This window comes from Heterocephalus glaber, unplaced genomic scaffold, assembly GCF_053883595.1.
Source record: "Heterocephalus glaber isolate CG9 unplaced genomic scaffold, H.glaber_assembly_v1.0 deba00001689, whole genome shotgun sequence".
NCBI classification, from domain to species: Eukaryota; Metazoa; Chordata; class Mammalia; order Rodentia; family Bathyergidae; genus Heterocephalus; species Heterocephalus glaber.
In genome coordinates this window covers 11,516,045-11,535,934 of record NW_028258414.1, presented here as the reverse complement: position 1 = coordinate 11,535,934, position 19,890 = coordinate 11,516,045, and the positions used below count along the sequence as shown (strand labels likewise).

Genomic DNA, 19,890 nt, shown 5'->3' with positions numbered 1-19,890 from the left:
TTGCCAAAAGGGAAAGAAAGAAAGCAAAAGGAAAAAAATCCAGTGCAACTTTCCAATTGGAATCTCACTGCTTTGCTCTGAGCCACAGGCCCTGGGTGGCTTGGTGAGTGTATTTCCCCCTGCAAAGAAAGCATATGCTGGTGAGGTTGGACCAGCTCTGCTCCAAGTGTGACAGGTGGACCACAGCCTGGCTGTGCACCATTTGTTCCCAGGACGTAAGGAAATGGAGAAATGTCCTTTGTGGTCACTCAGCCTTGCCCTGGCCTCCACACTTATGACCAGTGGCCTGGTCTGGTCTTGGTGAACAGGACTTGGGATTCTCTAACCTAAGGCCCGAGCTTCCTGTGGTGGGCCCTGGGCATTGGTCGCGCCCAGTGGGATCTCATGCCAGACCACAATGGCGTGGGAACTTCTCTGAAAAGCACGGCCTCACAGCACATGGCCTGAGCCGGTGGAAGGTTAAGAGGCATGAATCTCTAGTGACCCTGTGGCGCCCCTAAAACACATTTCTAGACCTCCCCAGGTAAGATCCCCTGAGGAGCTGTGGAGCTCCCAGAGGGGCGGCCCAGGTCACCCCCGACCCTCCCTACCCTGCTCCGAGTCCTTCTCACCCCATTTGTCACCGCAACAGATGCCAAGTACACCCAAGGGCAGGGCCCTTTGTCAAGCCAAGTCTGGGTCCCTCTCTTTTTCCAAATTAAAATGGAGCTGTACTGCAACTACTTTTCCCAGATCCTGCTTCCTGAGAGGGCCTGGCAGGGACAGAGGGGCGCTCTGAGCCCCATGCAAGCTGTCGAGGCTGGTCGGGAGGTGGATAATCTCAGAAACCATGATTTAGAGTGCAGAGCAGCAGGGCTGGAGGCAGAGAGGTAGCTGCTCCCCACGGCGCTCATTAAGCGGCCATAGATTGCATTTCCTGCCTCCCCCCCAGCCCTCCAAAGTGCCTGTTATTAATTCATAAAAACACTGCAAGTGTGATTGAGTCCGCTGATTACTGGAGCAGGCAGACACAAGAGACGGTAAAATATTCCATGTCTCTCTATCAGGCTCTCAGGGGCTCAGGAGGAAGGGGAAAAAAATTAAAAGGAGAGAAAAGCAACAGTGCGAAGAAAGGAATATAGAAAAAAAAAAACAACCTCTGTTGTGAAATATTAATCAGAACTGTTTGCCCCCGGGGGCCAAAAATATGAGGCGGCATAATCAATGTAGCAAGAGCTGCCCGGTGACGCATCTTTGAGAAGCTGATTATTGCGGGTAAACACAGCTAAATATTCTGATCTTTGGACTGCGCCTCCGGTGTGGCTGAAGAAGCTGATTCCCTTATCATCCTCCTGCAGGCGTGGCCCTGGGGAGCCTGGGACCCGAGGGCTGGATGTGGCTTCGTGAGAGGGAGTCCCTTGGGCCCAAGGAGGAGCTGTCTCAGGTCCCTTCCAAATACTGATGCAGGATGGTGGCAGGTGGTGGGGAGTGTGCGTGGGGGCAGCCTCCAGTGGCTACTCTCAAGAGCCAGTGCCCATGCTGGCCATCCCAAGGGACCCCCAGTTTCTAGAGTGGCCTTGAAGCCGGCCAGGAGGAGCCTCGGTGGATTTGGGTGACCCGAGGAGAAGGCATGCATTCAGGAGTCCCCAGCAGGCCTGCAGTCTTCCTACCTAAGCTCTGTACAGGAGAAAGTGTGAGTGGGTGCTGCAGGGTAAGCTTGGCACACACGTTGCGTGAAGGGGCCATGTCTGCTGTGCTTCCCTCAAACTCTAGGACCGGGCCTTGAAGGTTGCAGGTATGAGCAGAAGGGAGCACCTGCCACTGCAGCTGGAATGAGACTTGGGACTGTCCTACCCAAGAGTGGAGACCAACAGGTGGAAATTGACATCAAGGGTGGAAAGTGACGATAGACAGCAGGTGTTCCAACCTCCACATTATCTGTGAAGAGGTCTACAGAGGGACAGAGACTTTCCCAAGGTCACCCAGAAGAAGGATTTTTGTCACACAAGCCAGCACTGGTTAGCATACCACTGGGCATGAAGGAGAAACAGGCAAGTAACCAATATCACTTTGCACCAAGACTTTAGGCTAAACAAGAGCCCTCTGTCAGCTGCAAGGAGATTGAACTGGAAGAGGGGGAGCCCATAGAAGATGGTGCTCCAGAACCCCTGGGTCCTAGCTCCAGCTCCATAAGGAAATGTTTGCAGAATTTTAATCAAGTTACATCCTCTCTCTGAGCCTTAGTTTCTTCATTTATAAATGAGCTTGGCTAAGCAGTGAGAGCAAAGGTATCACCAAATCCATGAGTGAGAACATATGGGGTGGACTGTGGCCAGGGCCTTCACCATGGAGGACAGGAAGAGGACAGGGTTTAGCAAGGCACACAGGACCCCAGCAGCATCCCCTGTGCAAGGGTCAGGAGTGCAGCTGCCACCAAGTGACTCAGGGGAAATTACCCTCTGCCCCAAAGTGCCTTGACTTAGCCTTTCCTCTCCTTGGTGTTTATTATAGAAACTCAGAAGAACTCTGTCTCTGTTCTCCATCAGTCATATAGGCATCAACAGAGAACCCAAGGTGGTGAGGTCCCTGGAAGCCAACGGCTCATGGCTTTGTCAAATGGTTCAGCTTCGAAAACAAGTTGTCCTTCTTGGCTCCAAGTGGTGTTTATTCAAGCTACTTGAGAAGATAATGGTAATTATCACCATCATTCACTGAACAAGTGCTTTATCCCCAATTCTGCCAATTTTATGGAAAGAATATAGAAAGGATTAGCAAGGTTCAACAACTTGCCCCAGGCTGTAGAGCTGGCTGGTGTGGAGCTGGGATTTGAATATGGATCTGTCTGATTCTTAAGGCCTACAGAGCCTTCCTCCCATTCTGCCTCCCACTGATATCAGGGGATAAAGAAACAGATGTTTTCCGCTGCTGGTCTCTTAGGCCAGGAAAGTTTCAGTTTGGAAAGCAGAGCGCCATGTGCTGGGAGAACAGCTGCAATAGAGGGGATGGACTAAGATGACTAAGATACTCTGAATCTAATCCAGTCTATCCTGGGAGGGCTTGAAAAGATCACCAAAGAGCTGGCAGTGACCTCGGAAGGACTATAGAGACAAAACAAAAAACAAAAAAAAAACTGAATACCAATATTGTGTATTCATGAGCTCAATATCAATCCAGATCCAGGGTGAGATTGCAGGACAAGTAATAAAAGTCAAAACTTATCAGTAATTAGATGATCATCAGGGGCCATGATCACTTTTCAATGAATAAATGAGTTAAAATAAGCCTATATCAGAATAAAAGCTCTCTTTGACAAGATTATCAGATGGGTTGTCAGAGAAACACAATAAATGTAATGGACATAATTTCAGTAAAGCAATTAGCATGGACTCTCAGTGTCTCCTGATGGAGAAGGAGAACCTAGGAAAGTGGGTTGAGTGTAACTCTGGGGACGTTGACTTGTGCCCAATGCTGGCCCTCTATAGAGATTCAGCAGCATTTCCCAAGCAGTGTCCATGTGGGCAAGAGCTGTGTTTGTGTCAAATAGTACTCTGTCCTAGTCAATGATTTCATCCATTAACTGATAGAGATAGAAAAGTAAGGTTTAATATTAAGTTGAGATGATTTTTAATAGTATAACTTAGTCTTTGGGAAGCCCTCCCTGAACCCTCAAAATAAAAGGAAAAGTAACCGAATATAAAGGAAAAGTTCTGGGAATCCTGATTTACCTGTGGTAATTGTTTTATAATAAGCCTGTAATCATACATTATGGGAATGGAATTTAGGAAATAAAGAGAAAATGACAGGTCAGGCTGATCGAAGTTTTGGTGACACATGAGCATCACGTATGTTCTTGGCTGAGTGACATGGGAAGTCCCCACCAACCCTGGGCTCTATATACCTTGCTATTACTAAAACCCTTATCCATGGCATTGACCTAGGACACAGCAATCCCTTTCCTACTTTCTGGAATCTGGTTTCCTCTCTTATGAAACAGTCTGGCTTAGGCTTGTAGTTTCCAAGCTGTACATCAGAATCAATTTGATAACCTTTTCTAAAACAAGAGATTCAGGGACCAGCCTGTTCCTGACATTGAATTAAGTGCTGTGATCCTTAATTGTGCTACGTCAATTTGACTTGAATAGACTAGCAGAGTAGTGAGTTCTGGGTGTGTGAGTGGATGACTGATGTGTACACTAGGAAACTAAGGGGGAACCCCACCCCAGTAGCCTGAACAGAATAAAAAGGGAAAGAAGAAAATGTGTGCCCGTCCTTTTTGCAGAAGAGCTCCAGTCTTTGTCTTTGCCTTTGGATGCTTGTCTCCAGTTTCTTCAGTCTCCCCGTGCAGACTCTACCTCCCAGTGTAGACTCACACCAGCAACTCTGCAGTGAGCTTCCAGGCCTTCAGCCTTTGCTACTGGATCCTCCAGCTCCACAGCATGCAGAACGCCATTTTGGATTCTTCACCTCTGATCTCACAGATGGCCATTGTGACTCTTCTGCCTCTGATCCTGGAAGCCTGTCTAATAAATCCCCTTGTGTAATTATATTTTTTATTATATATATTTTCTGTTCCTCTAGAGAACCCTAATACTGGTAGCATCTCTGCCCTCCATTGGGTAGAAAGTACAGGCAGTGATGTGTATTCAGCCTCAGGCGATGAGTTCTCCCTTCTAGTTCCCAAGGCACACTATACAGTCCATATGGCATTACCATCAAAGACACAAGACATGGAGGTGCGGGGAGGTGGAGGCCCACTGGATTACACCAGTCTGGACCTCAGTCCTCAGTCTGGACCATGTCTTACACACCAGGTCATGAGTGCTCAGTGCCACAATGGCTTATCAGGGATGAAGAACAGGTAGAGGGAGATCTCATGGCAGAGGGGGCCAGAAAGATGTGCCTGGTGTGCTGTCCAATCAGGGCTGGTAGAGAGGTGAGATGCAGCCCAAGGAGGAGCTGGGATGTGAAAGCCAGGCCCCTGGAAGGTGGTAGGTGCTGCCTTGTGGCTCTGGGTTCATGACATGGGAGCAGGAGTTGTAGCCTTGGCCTCCTGGGTTTCCCTGCCCACCTCTTGCCTGAGCTCCCTGAGAACAGCTGGTCAGGATGCCAGCAGCCCCTCAGTTACCATTCCCTTACCCTCTGCTGTATACCAGAAGCATGCTGTTCCCAGAAGCATGGGGAAGATGCTTCCCTTCCTGAAGGGGCTCCCAGTGGGGAAGGGGACCCCACCATGCTTCCAAGGAATGCCAAGTAATAATTAAGAAAGTCACTAGCAAGGCAGGGCAGCACCCAGGGGAGGCCCTGCCTGGTGCCTCAGGCAAATGACTCTCCCCAAAGTGGGCTCCAGGCAGCCCAGGTCCCCAGCGCAGGGCACCTGCAACCCCGGAGCAGGCAGCCTGGAGCCCTAGACTCAGAGGACAGTTGCCACCTTCTACCTGCAGGGCTGCTGGGACGACTAATGAGCTCCTGCTTCTAAAGGGCTCTCAGCTCTTCAGAAGGGCTCTGCAGAAGTAGAAGTGGGTTATAATTACCACTGCTGTAATTAATGAGTCCAAACTTCTTAGAGAATAAAAAGTGCTTAATAAAAGGAGGAGTGGGAGGGAAAAAACCCAAAGTGTTTGAACTTGGGATTTTTTTTTCCTTTGTAAAGCAGGCTTTGGTAAGGTATCAAATGTTATTATATTCTCTCCTTTCAACAGTGAGCAGAGGCCCAGATGGGCTGTCCCCATGCCAGGGCAGAGTTTCCAGGAATAATAGAATGCTTTGCAGCTCTTTGAAAAACACTGGGCTGGAAACCAATCTTGCCACTCCTGGTAACTTAGATGCAGTAAGTCTGCATCTGTAAGGGCACGATGTCACCCTACCAGGCAGTGTCGGGGGGTCACCAAGCTCAGGGAAGAGAAGCACCAGGCACACAGCTGGCATTCAGTCAGTACCACTTCTGTGACCACACACGCTCCATGGGGTGAAGGAAATCAGGCCGCCTGCCTGGCCTAAATGGGAAAGGATGTAACTACATGTTTCCAACTCTCTCTTTTATAAATAAGCTTATTTATAATATACATGCTTAAAAGCCTTTTGCTTTGGTAGTGGTGGGGATGTTATTTCCTTGGAATGAATTAGCAGGATTGAAGGGGGTTAGCATCCTCAGGGCCCTTGGAATACACTGTTCAATCTCCCTCCAGGCTATCCAATTGGAAGAGTCTGCCTGTTGTACCACCGTTTCCCCAGCACTGTGTATCATTACTATTTCAATGTGCGTACGTGTGTGTGTTCAAGTAACTAACGCTGGAGGGAACACCATTCCTTTTGTGAGCTTTTGTACCATTGGTACAACTACTGGGAGCCTGGGAATTCTGACCCTGCCTCCTGGTAGCTGCTGATGTTGGTCACAAAATTGTTAGCAGTGCTTTGACCTAGTAAAACAGGTAGTAAACAGAGTTAAGATTGCTTCTATGCAGAAGAAATATCTAGCAGATGTTATCAGGAATCGATATGTATCCAGAAACTTTTGTAAAGAAATTGGATTGTGCCAGGTGTGGTGGCACACACCTGTAATCCCAGCACTCTGAAGGCTGAGGCTGGATTATTGCTGTGAGTTTGAGCCCAGCCTGGGCTACACAGTGAGTTCAAAGCCAGCCTGAACTACATAGTGAGACCCTGTCTCAGAAAAAAAAAATTGGATTGTTTGGAAAACTAAACTAGAAATTAATTACATTGTAAAATGTTATTTATTTATTTTGTAATACTAGAGATTGAACATTTGCACTGAACTACATCCCCAGCCCTTTTTAAAATTTTTATTTTGAGATAAAATCTTGCCAAGTTGCCCAAGCTGGGCTCAAATCTGTAATCCTCCTACCTTAGCCTCTCTGAGTACAAGTCTGCATGTCTTTCATATTGGCCCGAGATTACGAACCACCAAGGCCAAAGACAGTTCTACTTGACTTTTCCTTTCCAGTCTTTGGGAGAGGAAAATCAATGTAGAAACAAGTGTCAAGAACAGCTGGAGTCATCGGTGTAGGATGACAGAGCCGCTCTGGAACAGAACAAATTCATCTAGAGGCCGGAAGGAGTTAGAGAGCTTTTCCACACACCTGGAAGGAGGGCTGAGTTGGACAAAGGCTGGTGAGAAGAGCGGGGACCCATGGCCTCATCGCATCCTGGCTCCCTGAGCTCCCCGGGGGACTTGCCCTGGCCCACATAGCCCCCATCTGACTGAGCCGGGCCAGGTGGGCCACTGGGGGGTCTTATGTTCACTCCAGTGCTAGGGTCTCAGTGTGTCCCCAAATTCCTGCACTGAAACTTAATTGGCACTGTGACAGTAGGACCAGGTGGGTCCATTAGGATGTGCTAGGTCATGAGGACCTCATCTTGAGGGATGGATCAGCACCCGTACTGGGACTGGAGGGAGCCGACCAGGCCTTTTTTGTTCTCATCCTTGGTACCTTCCGCCATGTGAGCACCCAGTGTTTGTCCCCTCTGCAGGCTCTGCCTTGGGAGGAGAGACGAGGCCCTCGTCAGACACAGAATCTGCTAGCATCTTGATCTCAGACTTCCCTGCCTCCAGATCTGCACACAAGAAATGTCTGTTGTTTATAAATTATCTAGTGTTGGGTGTTTTGTTGTAGCAGCACAGGAGGAGCAAGACACCCAAGGAGTTTGGAGGGGGGTCCTGGAGACTTTCCCTGTTGGGACTTGAACTGGCAGGGCAGGGTGACTATTTTCTGCTATGTACACAGGCCGAGAAAACTAAGGTTCAAAGAGAGAAAGTGGGATAGACAAAGAGACACAAAGAGAAGAGATGGGATGGGAGGGAGAAGCCTAGAGCACATTGAAGCAGTCAGAGGAACTGGGGACAGAAGCCCTCTCGGTCAGAGAAAGGGGGAAAGCAGAGCAAGACCAACCCCCCGGGCCAGGTCCCCATTTGGGCCCCTGCCTCAGGCTGAAGGGTCCCTGGATTTTTACCGTGAATTCCATGTTTTACCTATAGCTTCCATGTAGCTTTCTGCTGCTTGCATCTAAATAATATCTGCCTAAGACACTCATGGTTTTCTTAATAACTTGACCTCATTTGCTAATGTTTATGATTTTTTTAATATTTAAAAAGTAAAATCTAATGAAAATATGCTAATCTACCCTATTTATTCCTTCTGCAAGGAAAGGTTCTAGTTGCCTACTTAATATTCGTTCCTCTCTTCCTCTGCTCTGGACATAGCAATGTGCCAAGCTAAAAGGCTGCCTATTCCCACCTATCTTGCAGATACTGATGGCCACAGGAGCTAAAAGTAAAAGTCTTTGGGACAGGCCTCCAAGAAAACCTCAAAGGGCTGACTCAGCTTTGAGGTGACTTTCCTTCCTCCTTTTCTTGTTCTCGTTTTTCTGTCCCCCTAGGATCTTTCTGTGTGGAGTTAGGCACGATAGTCAGGGTTTCAGCAGCCATCTTATTCCCAAGAGGATGGGGCCATACTTTGGGGCTAGCAGAACAGGGAGCTCCAAGGAGCCTGGGTATCTGATGAACGCATGGACCACCCTAAGCAGCCAGGAAATTGTTAGCCAAGCCCTACCAACTCTATCCCAGTTCCGGCCCAGGCAGTCACCATCCCCTCTTCTTCATCCCGATCTATGTCCAAGCTCCCTCTTTCCTTTCTGGGGCCCCCGCCCCGGTCCTCCTGCAGCCCACCCTTCCTGGGCAGACCCCCGGAGAAAGCCTGTCCCCACGCCTCACTTCTGTCCACATGGCCGAAGGTGCTCCCTAGCCGGCCGGCCCCACCTGTCACACAGTACTCTCCATCCCGGCCTCCCTGGGCTCTCCTGACAGCCCCTCTGTGAGCCGGCTCCTCACAGCCTTCCTGCCCTCCGCTCACCTTGGCAGCTCTGCAGCCCTCCTTGCTGCCCCTGCAGTCTCGCTTGCTTCCAGTTCAAGTTCTTCTAACCAACTGTCCCTCCTGCCATGACTTCCAGAGCGATGGAGCCTCCCGGCTGCGTGGCCCCTGTCTTGGTCCCCAGTCCTTGATTGGAAGCTCATGGCCAGGTGTGGCCCCCGTCCACCTGTGCTCACCATCTGGGGGAGCATCTGGCCCAGGGCGGCCTTGGGGACTCTGCAGAGTGGTGGGAAGTAGAAGTTTTGTTCTGGCAGAAAGCAGAAGCCAGCGCTTGGGTCCAACAGAGGGCCAAGAAATTCCAGCATCTCCTGGGTCCCACAGCAATGACCCAGTGCTGCTTCCATCCATGGAACTCAGTGGCCACCCCTGCCTGGGAGGAAAGGCAGCCTGGATCAGGACCGGACGGGGCCCCATTGTCCCCACCATCTAGGCCACCGAATATCGGAGGAACAGGGCTTCCTTTCTGTCTTCCTGAAGGAAACTGGGGACCTTCCCTCCTCCACCAGAAGTCAAAACTCAAGGGCCCGGATGACAACTTGGCATTGGCCTTGGGAAATAATCCTGAAGGGCGGGGTAACCTTGACCCCGATAGACATAGAGCACACCTGGTGTCGGTCAGGGACACCCCGGTGCAGTGCTTCCCACCTGAGCTGCACGCACGTCCCCCAGGAGGCTTGTTAGAGTCAGGAGGGCTGAGTGGGCCTGAGAATCTGCATTCCTAGGTGCTGCTGTTGGCTGGGGCCCCACAGTGAGAGTCTGTATGCTGGGACCTAGGGGATCCAGCCTGGAGCCTCTGCCACCCCCTGAGACAAAGGTGTCCCTGGCGGGGCACAGCTAGCCTGGGGCACAGCATGAGGCCACTTCAGCTACTCCAGGGGTGGCTGTGTCATCCCAGTGCACCTTGGGGTGACTGCTGGGCTCCGTTCAGCTGCCTTTTCAATACCTTCCTAAAACCCTTGAAGAGGAGCAGAAAGATCTAAAGTTCTTACTCTGCACTGTGGAAAATATATTAAGGAATTATCATTTAGCCTTAAACCCTATATATGCAAATGTGCTCATTTGAATAACTGCCAATTTATGCGCCCCATCAAATTAGATATTCAAATTCCAGCCGGTGTACGTACAGTTGTCACCCTTCCTGGTTCAAGCTTAAATAGTCACATGAAGGATGAGCTGCGCTTCTCTTCTGGGCCCCTGTCTCTTTAGAACTGAAAGGAATAATTAGAGATTAGTTTTCTGGGGTGGAAATCATCCCTTTGATGGCTGGGCTGGTGCTTTTTGCCATTGCTTCTCTCATGATAACACGACCATCCCCTTCTCCTGTGCGTGAGCTCTTGAAAATGCGTGCTTTCTAATCCCCCAGTTTTCACAACACCCCTGCGGGGTTGTGGCGTGAAAAATGGGACTCCCATTTCACAGGTGAGGAAATCGAGACCTGGGCTTTGGCCGCTCACATGCTTGGGGTCTACTCAGGCCTCGGTGCTCTGTTAGTCCGTTCATGGTGCGTTTTCTTTTTTGTCCCTCAGAAGATTGGTGATAAGTTTAAAGCTCTTTCTTTCAAAGAATTCTTCAAAAAAATAGGAAAGGTCTCTCACTTGGTTTCACCCTGTGACCCAGAGGGCCTGTGGAGGCAGCTGTTCTTAGCCCTGGCACAGAGGAGCAGGGCAGGTTAGAATCAGGGCAGTGATTAAGAGACAGTGCCACGTTCACCAGGATCAGCTGGGCCAGCCCAGACCTGCCTGCAGGAAGACTGGTCACATCTCTGCTCTGCTCTGCATTGGTGCCCTCACATTGCTGCCTGGAACTGAACGTGGTGGCAGTGTTTGTCCCAGTGGAGTTGGCAGCACCACCCAGAGAGGGCCCTGCGTCTCTCCCGCCCAAGCCTAAGTCCAGCTCCGCTGCTCACAGAAACGTCTAGGACAGAAAGCAGCTTTGTTTTCCTGGCAGCTTTATTTTGGGATCTTCCTGGCTGCAGTCCTCAGCAGCCCACTCTCGTCCCTTCATGCAGGCCAAGCATCACGCTGAGAGAGGTGACCCAAGTCCCCATGGCTGCCTTAACCAGGGGACCGTTCACCTGTCCCTGAATGGCTCTGGTCATAACTTGTGGGATCTGCAAATATTCAAATATTTGAGGGGACCAGGACCCCCTCTGTTCTAAAATTATACACCACCCAAATGCTCCCTCCCTGTACCTCTGACCTCTGTACTAGGACCCTGAGTCAGGACATTCACAGCCTGTCTATTCTTGCCTCTCTCTTTGGAGGTAATAAGTTCCCTGTGGCCAAGCTCCTGCAATAATCCAAGCAGTGTACAGTAGGTAGACCAGGTGACCCAACCTGAGACACCATAGCTGCAACCTTTGGGCTTGACTTTTAACCCTATGTAGCCTTTAGACACTAATGCTGTCTCCTGCTGGGTTAAATGTCCAGGCCTATTCTCTGCCAGCCTGCTCTGTCCCATGGTGACCCAGGACTAGTGTGACACAGGCTGGCCACAAGCTACCCCAGCACCATTTTGAGTTTCTCTTTTTTTTTTGGTACCAGGGATCGAACTTGGGACCTTGTGCTTGTGAGGCAGGCGCCGGAACCACTGAGCTAAATCCCTGGCCCTTGAGTTTCTCTTTTGAGTTAAACAGAAAACTGAGTTAGTAAGATTCCCTTTGACATTCACACCAATAGGAAGGATGCCCCTTTAGACGCAGACTCTGGCTTTAGAAGGCCTCTATTACCTCTCAGGTGCTGCCAGAAGACATGGGCTCAGTTGTGGCTTGAGAAGGACTTTCCCTTTATTTCACTGTGTAGTCCGCATCTGTGGGTCGTAAAAGGCAGGCATAGGACTTCGAGTAGTTAATAATGTTACATCCTTCCTTTCTTGAGGCCCTTGCTCATGGTTCATTCTGGCTCAAACTCTCCAAGTTTCCACATCACTGGGGATTGTTTTAGCAGGTCTCTGATACAGTATGGATCCTCTACCAAAAGAGACCCATGATACCTGCATTTTAATAGAGGTGGGAGGGACTATTTGGTACCTTTGAGGTTGATTTGTTCATGATATATACCCTATCTATGTTCTGAATGTATTTAAGGGAGTTTACAATATTTGAAACATATATAAAGCAGCCCAAAACAAAACTTCAAAGAGGTTTCCTGAATCATTTAGAGAATTGAGGAAAGAACACTTCAAGAACCTGGGATTAGACTTGATTTACATCTGAGCTTCCTAGTGGCCAAAGCAAAATGAAACAACTAAAAGACAAGATAATAGGTAATACGAAGAACTTCGAAATGGACATCTTGTCCTTGTCTGGAGGTGGGGACAGGGTTGATGACTCAGGGAGTCCCCTTAGCATAGGGGGCCTGCTATGTGACCTCTCACCCCTCCTTCACCCAGGTAATGCCAGCACTCCCTAACTGACCTTAACTAAACCCCCAGAAATGACAGCAGTGCCTGCTCTATTTCCAAACCAGCTTCATAAATAAACATGGGCGCCTAGGAGGAATTCCCCAAAGAAAGTTAGGAAATCAGAGCTGTGTTTATATTAAGGAGCCATGCAAATACAGCAGCTGCTTCCATCCGTAAATAGGAGAGGAGAGGGATTTGGCGGTTGTTTGTGATGATCAAGTGTGATCTAGACCAAAATAGTCAAGTGGATTTGGCTTGGGATTTTCATACAGATGAACATGGGGCGGCCCGCTGTATGCCATGACTCAGGCTGGAAACATCGTGGACAAACTGGTTTCTCAGAAGAAGGCTACTGTTTGACATGTGCTCAGGGACTCACCAATTGAAACCTCCATTGGCTGAGCCTTGGTGCAGGCTTGAAGCCATCTGCCTCCTTTATCCACCTGGTGCAGGTGACATTTCCAATGGGTGTTTTGATTGCAAGGGAGTCTTGTGGAACCATTGAGTGCAGTCAGTCCGTTTCCTTGCACCTGGATAGCTGTAAAATGCCTTTGTACCCTTCCCTCTCCGGGCCCATGTTCCATTCTCCTCATTACTGTCCCTCCCAATAGCCTGGTATACCTCACTGCCAGCTCCCCCAAAATGTGTCATTGGAGGGAATCTCTCAGACTGGGACCACCTCCTTACTTCTTCTAGGGCTTCTCAAATGGTGGTGAGTTTTGCACCACAGGAGACATTTAGCAATGTCTGGAGATGTTTTTTTGGCTGTCAAGATGGGTGGAGAGAGGTGGTGTATCTATAGGACAGGGGTCAGAAGCTGCTGAACATACCTACAATGCATGACAGTCCCCCCAAATAAAGACATGGTGACCAGTCTGCCATGTTGCTAGTGCCCAGGCTGAAAATCTCTAGCTAATAAGCTACTTGGCCTCTGAAACTTGGCAAACAGCAGCTCTTGGTCTGGAATAGCCTCCCCAACCCCTGTTGCACTGGGATCCCCATGCTTGGGTTCCCAGTCATGCAGAGCCCAACCTCAAGGGACGAGTTGCACATGGCAAAGAGCTCAGGGCTCATGCATTCCGCTCTTCCCTCCCTGGCCTTCTTGCATCTGCCGAAGCCAGGTCCCAAAGAGTCTGCATGTGGAGTTCTCTGAAAAGTGGCCTTCAGCCAGTCCCTTCTGGCCTCAGTTTCCTCCCTGTGAAAAAAAAAGCACCGACCTTTCCAGTGCTGACCTCATCCCATCCGTGCTCCCTCCGAGGTGACAGCTGCCCACTTCCTCGGGGGCCTCCGTGTAAACAGCTGAAGTGCAGAGGGAAACCAAGATTAACTCCGCTCCAGCAAAACCGTGGGACATAGAGAAGCTTGTTAGAGAGACGAAATGAAGGCTGCGGTTTTAATTAATTCCCACAGAAGAGCCTGCTCTCTGGGGCTGTTGATTTGTACACTTCCAGCTTTTTTCTTGACACACGCATCCCTGCCAGCTGACAGATTGGGCCCACAAGGCTCCTTCCGAGGGACAGCAGCTGAGATCTGGTGCAGAGTCTGGGGAGGGGTTGCGTGGGGTACCAGAATGTGCATGCTGCCACTGGAGCTTGCACAAGTCCATTTACCATTTAGGTCTCAGTTTCCCCATCCATACAATGGGAATGGGAATGCTTTGGCTACCATACAGAGTTATTAGAAAATCAACAGAAGATGGGGAAAATGGGAGTGGATGCAGCTAATATTTGAGGACCCTATTTAAATGGCAGTACCTTTATATGCAATATCCCATTGTTCCTTGTGTTAATTCTCTGTGCTATGGAGGGGAAACTGAGGCTCAGCACTGCTGATGGATATCACAGTTCCATGGTGGCCAGCTGATCTGTGACAGGACCAGGGCCACGTTTCCTCTTCCCACTGGCTGGGGGACACCTGCAGGAACCAGGGGCTGCTTCACACACCAGAGTGTTGCTGGCCTTTGTCATCATACGTGCATCTCATCCTGCACCAGGCCTAAGGCCTGTGGGCTGAGGATCCAGGAGAAGGGAGAGGGAAGAGAGGTATTGAGAGCAGGAGGAAAAAGATTGGAGCTGGGCCTAGGAGGATAGGAAGGGCAAAGCCTAAGAACAAAGCCATGGTGGCCAAAGGGTGTGGAAAGCGCATGGCCCCATGGGAAAGATGGGGAGAAGGTGGCATGGGGCGGGGGTGGGGGTGGGGGGCGTGTCAGGGAACAGGCCACCCTCTCCACCCTCTACCCGGGACTCCAGGCTCTCAGATTCCTCATTCACACTCGGGTCAATGACAGACTGGGACCAAAATTAACATAAAAAAATTAACAAGTAGAACCCTTAGAGATAATTAGCATTTTAATTGGGATCAGTGCTTCAGGCTAAGGGAGGATGCTTTCATGGTGGAATTTCAGGCAGCAGCTGGTAAGTCCAATAGGATCTGGGACACTGTTATGGCACCCGGGGACCCAGCCATCCCTCCTCTTCCTTCCCTCCTACCTTTCCATCCAATTAACCTCACAGGATATTGTCCCCATGCCAGGCCTGGAACAGGTGCTTGGCGTACTGTCTCCCACTGAATTCTCTAACAGCCCCAGAGCTACCTGCACGCTATTTCTACCTGGTCCTCTCTCAGCAGGAGGGAATCGGAGACGAGATTTACCTAAGGTCCCTCTGCTCTCAGTGGCCCAGTGGTCGGGCTGGTGCTAGGATTTGGATCTGCTCAGCTTTCTTCCTGCCTCTTGTGATGGTAACTCCTGGCCTGATAGAAAGAATAAAAAGGGCTCCATGGCCTCTCCCCAGGCAAATGGGAATACTCATTGGCCTTGAGAGGGAGAGCGAACTCCACAAACCCAATTTCCAGTTCATTTAAGGATCTTGACTTGAGGACCATATATTTTTATGAGTATGAACCATTTCATGTGGATATTGTAAAATACCATTCTTCCTGCTCTGCCAAGTGGCAGTTAGGGTTCCCCAGGTGCTATTCCAGAGGCAAAGGAAATCCCTGGTTACCTAGAAACAGGATCCTGCCTGGCCTTTGAAGCTTGGAATTTTGCCTTTGTACTTGGACAGTGAAATCCCATCACCCACCTGTCAGATTTGGTCCCATTTTCCAGGGGAAAGAGAAGGTGGAAAAAGGATTGGAGAGGGGTAAAACCATTCAAGGTGTGTTGATTTCGGAGACTCCTCACTACATTGGGTGTTGGATTCCAAGCAAACACCCCCAAAACAGCAGTTCCCCATAAAACCCACAAAGGGGAGGTGCGTGTGCTTTTTCTTCAGCCTGCAGCATCTCATGGCCACAAGGCCTGGTGGGCAACCCTTGTGGAGTCTCCCTATGTTCACCTCCTGCTGCCCAGCACATGCCCTCTTGCCCTACACCACTGCAAGTTTAGAGGGCTCTCAAGGGCTGCTGTGCACCCCAGCTAGGGCCAGGCCCCCAGCCCCTATTGAGGCCCCCCCCCCGCCAGGCCCTTGCTCCTCCCTGTGGTCCTGGATGTTCTGTTTTGTGCTTTGCCACTGAAGGGCTTGCCTGACCCAGTGCTGCCATGTTCCCTTGCTGCAGGGTGGCCTGGTGGCCTGCACTCTCTGCCACCAGGGTGCTGGTTTCCTGAGCTTCTCCCCTCCTGACCTGCCCTTCTCATGGCCATCCGATGCGCTGAGGCTGCCAGCAGGGTGTCCGCAATCCCCTGAGCATCTCCCCAAGTACACAGGGAGGGTCTGCAGCTTCCCCACATCTCTATCAACTGGCCCAGCTTGGGAGGCCTCCTACTGAGGTATCCAACAGTGGGCCCAGGGGAGCCCTTTGATCCAGACTCTAACTGCACTTTATGAGAAACTTTAAATCACCTTTTATCTTTAGGAGAGGAAACTGAGTGGTGACCTAGGGTCCCACATGTGCAGATGCCAGGCTGACTTGGAGCATAAGCTCCTAAGAGAAGAAACAGGTAGTAGATGGCAGGGCAGGAGCACGGACTCAGCCTCATGCTCCTAGCTGTGGGTTTCTCTATGTAGTTGGCATTTTGGGGCCCCTCCAGTGCCAGGCCAAGGGCTAGGTGTGCATAGATGTGGTCAGATACACATCACATTGAAGACAGAAGCCTCTCTGCAACTTGCAGGGCAGTGGGCTGTGGGAGGCAGGGCGGAAGTCTGCGCCAGGGTTTGAGGGTGCTGCAAAGCCACTGCTCCTGCCTAGTCTCAAATCTGCTTCCACTAAAAGATGCTCTGATGGTCCATGAGCCATGTGCTTGGGCACCGGCCACCACTGTCCTGCCACCCACACCCCACTCCCTCCTGAAATGCCCTGCTCAGAGCCAAGGTCAATAGCAAGCAAAGTGCACGCGTTCTCCTTTATCCCGCCTCTCATCCCCAATCCCACCCTTGATGCTAGGCAACGGATGGGCCTGGCATCTTACTCCTCTGAGAATTGGTAATGGAAATTCTTCCTTGCTAGCATGGGTGGGTGGGGTGGCAGGAGAATTGCATTTGGAAAGAGAAGCTCCATGGGGTGATACTTACCGAAAGCGTTGAGGGGGGAGAGCGTATTGGAGTGTTGTGGGCTGATAATGTCCATTTATATGTTCAGTCCAGGTCCTGCAAGTGATAGGGGTCTCCAGTCCTGACAAAAAGTGTAGGAGTGTGACAAACGATGCCTTCGAGTCTGTATTAGTCACTTTCCCATTACTGGGACAAAAAACCAACACCCACAACTTAAAGGAGAAGAGGCTTATTTGGCTCAGATTCCAAAGGGTTCAGTCCATGGTCACCTGGCTCCAAGGCAGAAACAGTGTGGTGGAAAGGCCTGGCCAAGGAAGGGTGCTCAACTCATGGCAGTCAGGAAGCAGAGCAAGAGAAGGGAGGGGCAGAGACAAAGGACATACCGTTCCAGGTCATGCCCCAGTAACACACTTCTGACCCGCCCCACCTCCTAACAGCACAATCAGCATGAACTCATCCATGGATGAGTCCACTCATGAGCACAGCGCCTCCGAGGTCCAATCACCTTCCACACATAGGAGACTTTGCGGGGGATGTTTTAGATCCCAACCATAGCCGTGTCTGCGCTAATAATGACTGTGCTGATTGCTTAGTACTTCTATTAATTCAGCATAGATTGTCACAATACTCTATCCTATATTTGAGTCTCTAATAAGAGTAGCTTTTCGGTGTTTTTTTTGTTTTTTTCTTTGGTCCCAAGGATTGAACTCGGTCCTTGTGCTTGCACAGCAGCCGGCGAAACCACTGAGCTAAATCCCCGGCCCTAAGAATAGGTTTTTGAGATCACAGACTCAAATATTCAGTAGGACGCCACTGAGGCTGGCCCTGCATGGGTGCTTCCTGTTGGAGCTCGAGGCTGTGTGGGGAAGGCACAGTATGGAAGTAAAGGTGTGTGTGTGTGTGTGTGTGTGTGTGTGTGTGTGTGTGTGCGTGCAGGATTCTAAACAGGAAACCTTAACACACGTGGATGATCAGATCCTTGAGACAGGGATATAAGGTTATAGGTGGGGAAACTGAGGCCCAAAGATACTAAGTATGTTTAACTGGTGGCTGGGGTGATTAGATGTCCTTTTCCCAACGGTGAGTGCAATGTTTTCGTTTGTTTGTTTGTTTTTGGTTAAGCGCAATGTTTTTGAGAGCAACTTCATGGCCGGCACAGGAAGAGACATCAAAATGGACACCCCAGCCTGTCTGTCCATAGCTCCCACAGTTTACATTAATCATTCAGTTTTGGGCCAAGCCCTTGCATGCGTGCAGAAACACACACCCTTGCTCCCAGTCTGAGTTTGAGGACAAGCCCAGATGACACAGAGAAGGCCCAGCTCTGCCTTCCAGTCACTCAGAAAACAAGAACCACAATGGTCCGGGCACCACTTTGAAATCTGATGCCCAGCTGGGCTATGCCTTCCCCTCCCTGTGGTTCCCCCTGGGTGCCCCCTGGGGAAGCCAGCCCTGCCCTGGAGCTGGATTTGATCAAAGTCCCCACAAACCCAAGCTGAAGCCTCAACTCTGTGCATTTTTAAAGCATTATTAAAGTGTTTAATAACTTTCCACGACTTCTTCCTCTCGAAGGCCCCGAGCAGCCTGCCGTTCCTCTTTCCTGCACCCTTCGTGGAGAAGGGGGGCTGGGGGGGCTGGATTCGATTTTCCTCACCGACTTCACAATCATAATCGCCATGTTGGCAATTTCCATGTTCTGGAGAGCTCCTCGCAGTATAACAAATGCCCTCATTACCGTGTTTGCCACCCCTTGATGTGGTTTTAAACACTCCGCTCCATTCCAGTCACCCCGTGACGCGGCCAATCGGTGGCTGGTAGCTTCCTGTGTACAAAACAGGTCTCCAGCCTGCCCGGACCCAGAGATTTCAATCTTATCTGGCAAGCAGAGTAATTTGAAATTTAATCATCTTCCTCCCAAGTGAGAACGTCTTGTTATTACTTTTTAGAGAAAAGAAAAGCCTAGAAATCAATCTCCAGAATTCGAGGGTGGAGGTGGAAGGAGGTGGTGACTCAGGCTTGGAACCCTTGGGATTCTCTGAGTCTCTTCTTCCAGGGATTGGGTGACTGTTCTCAGCTCCAGGGCTTGGGCTGGCACAACTGGAGGGCACAGGGAGGCCAGGACAGTGGCAGGCATGTCCTAGTACAGTCCCTCTATCCAGGAATGCCACACAGCCATTTCAATTGCAGCCTGCAAGTGAGAGGTGAGATGAATATTATACACTATTTAAGAAAACCAAATGCTGCCTACAGATTGTGGAGAAGAAATGAGGTTTAAAGGTGCTGAGTCAGAAGCTGGTCTAAGGAAAATTCTTCCTGTCATTAGCTGTACACGTGCCTAAGAGAGGGATAAGACCCTCAGCAACCTCAAGTGGAAATCAAGTTCTTCCTGCCTAGAACGCTTGATAATCCTGCCGGCACCAACATGCAGCACACTGACAGCCGGATGTGAAGGAAATAGGATGGAGGTTTTCCTGAATTTGAGGACAGTGGTAACATTTACATCACTAACAGCAACGAGTCAGGAAGCTGAAGAAACCTCCTTAAATGATCAATAATGAAGAGAAAACTACATGGGAGGTGCCAAAGGGAAGATCGATTGTCCTTCCATTCTGCCCGCCAAAAAAGTAGTCCAAAATTGTTGACAAGGAAGAGGAAAACAAAATATATAGTCAAAAATAGAGAACAAAAAGAGTATCTTTAAGGGCACATCAGGGAGTTTGTGACAGTCAATACTGTGCGTTTTTCTGGACTTTGTCACGTTTGTAGTTTTGTCAGCTTTTAAAAATGTGATTTGTGACTTGTTGTGTTTTCTCATCATAAATAATAACTTGCTCTCCTATCATATTTTATACGTAGCATTCTTTTTCTTAAAAAGTATTCACACCAAAGCTAGATCCAGCTGAGGGCTGCTGGGAGGATGCATGTGGGTGTGAGAGGTGACCAAGGTCGACCCCAAAGTCATATCTTTCTAATGTTTGGAGGGTCAAAAAGAAAATGTCCTTAATTACAGAATGAAAGGAATACTTGGGTTCTGAAAATGACCTCAGTTGGCAAAGGAAACAGCTGGCTCCTTGTGCTGATGTTGCCTTATGCCTCCCAAGCCCTGGAAGTCCCAGCCAGGCAATATTGGGCAG

At 49.8% G+C, this 19,890-nt stretch overlaps 1 long non-coding RNA gene across 4 annotated transcripts in view; it reads right to left on the bottom strand.

Moving 5' to 3' along the window:
• Positions 1–596: 596 nt before the first annotated feature.
• Positions 597–19,890, bottom strand: part of LOC101700587 (uncharacterized) — a 57,046-nt gene continuing 37,752 nt past the window's right edge. For all 4 annotated transcript variants that reach the window (XR_015446517.1, XR_015446515.1, XR_015446516.1 and 1 more), the window contains 2 exons: positions 16,778–18,944; positions 597–13,565 (listed from right to left, as the gene is read on the bottom strand). This is a non-coding gene — a long non-coding RNA (uncharacterized LOC101700587). The remainder of the gene's footprint in view (positions 13,566–16,777; positions 18,945–19,890) is intronic.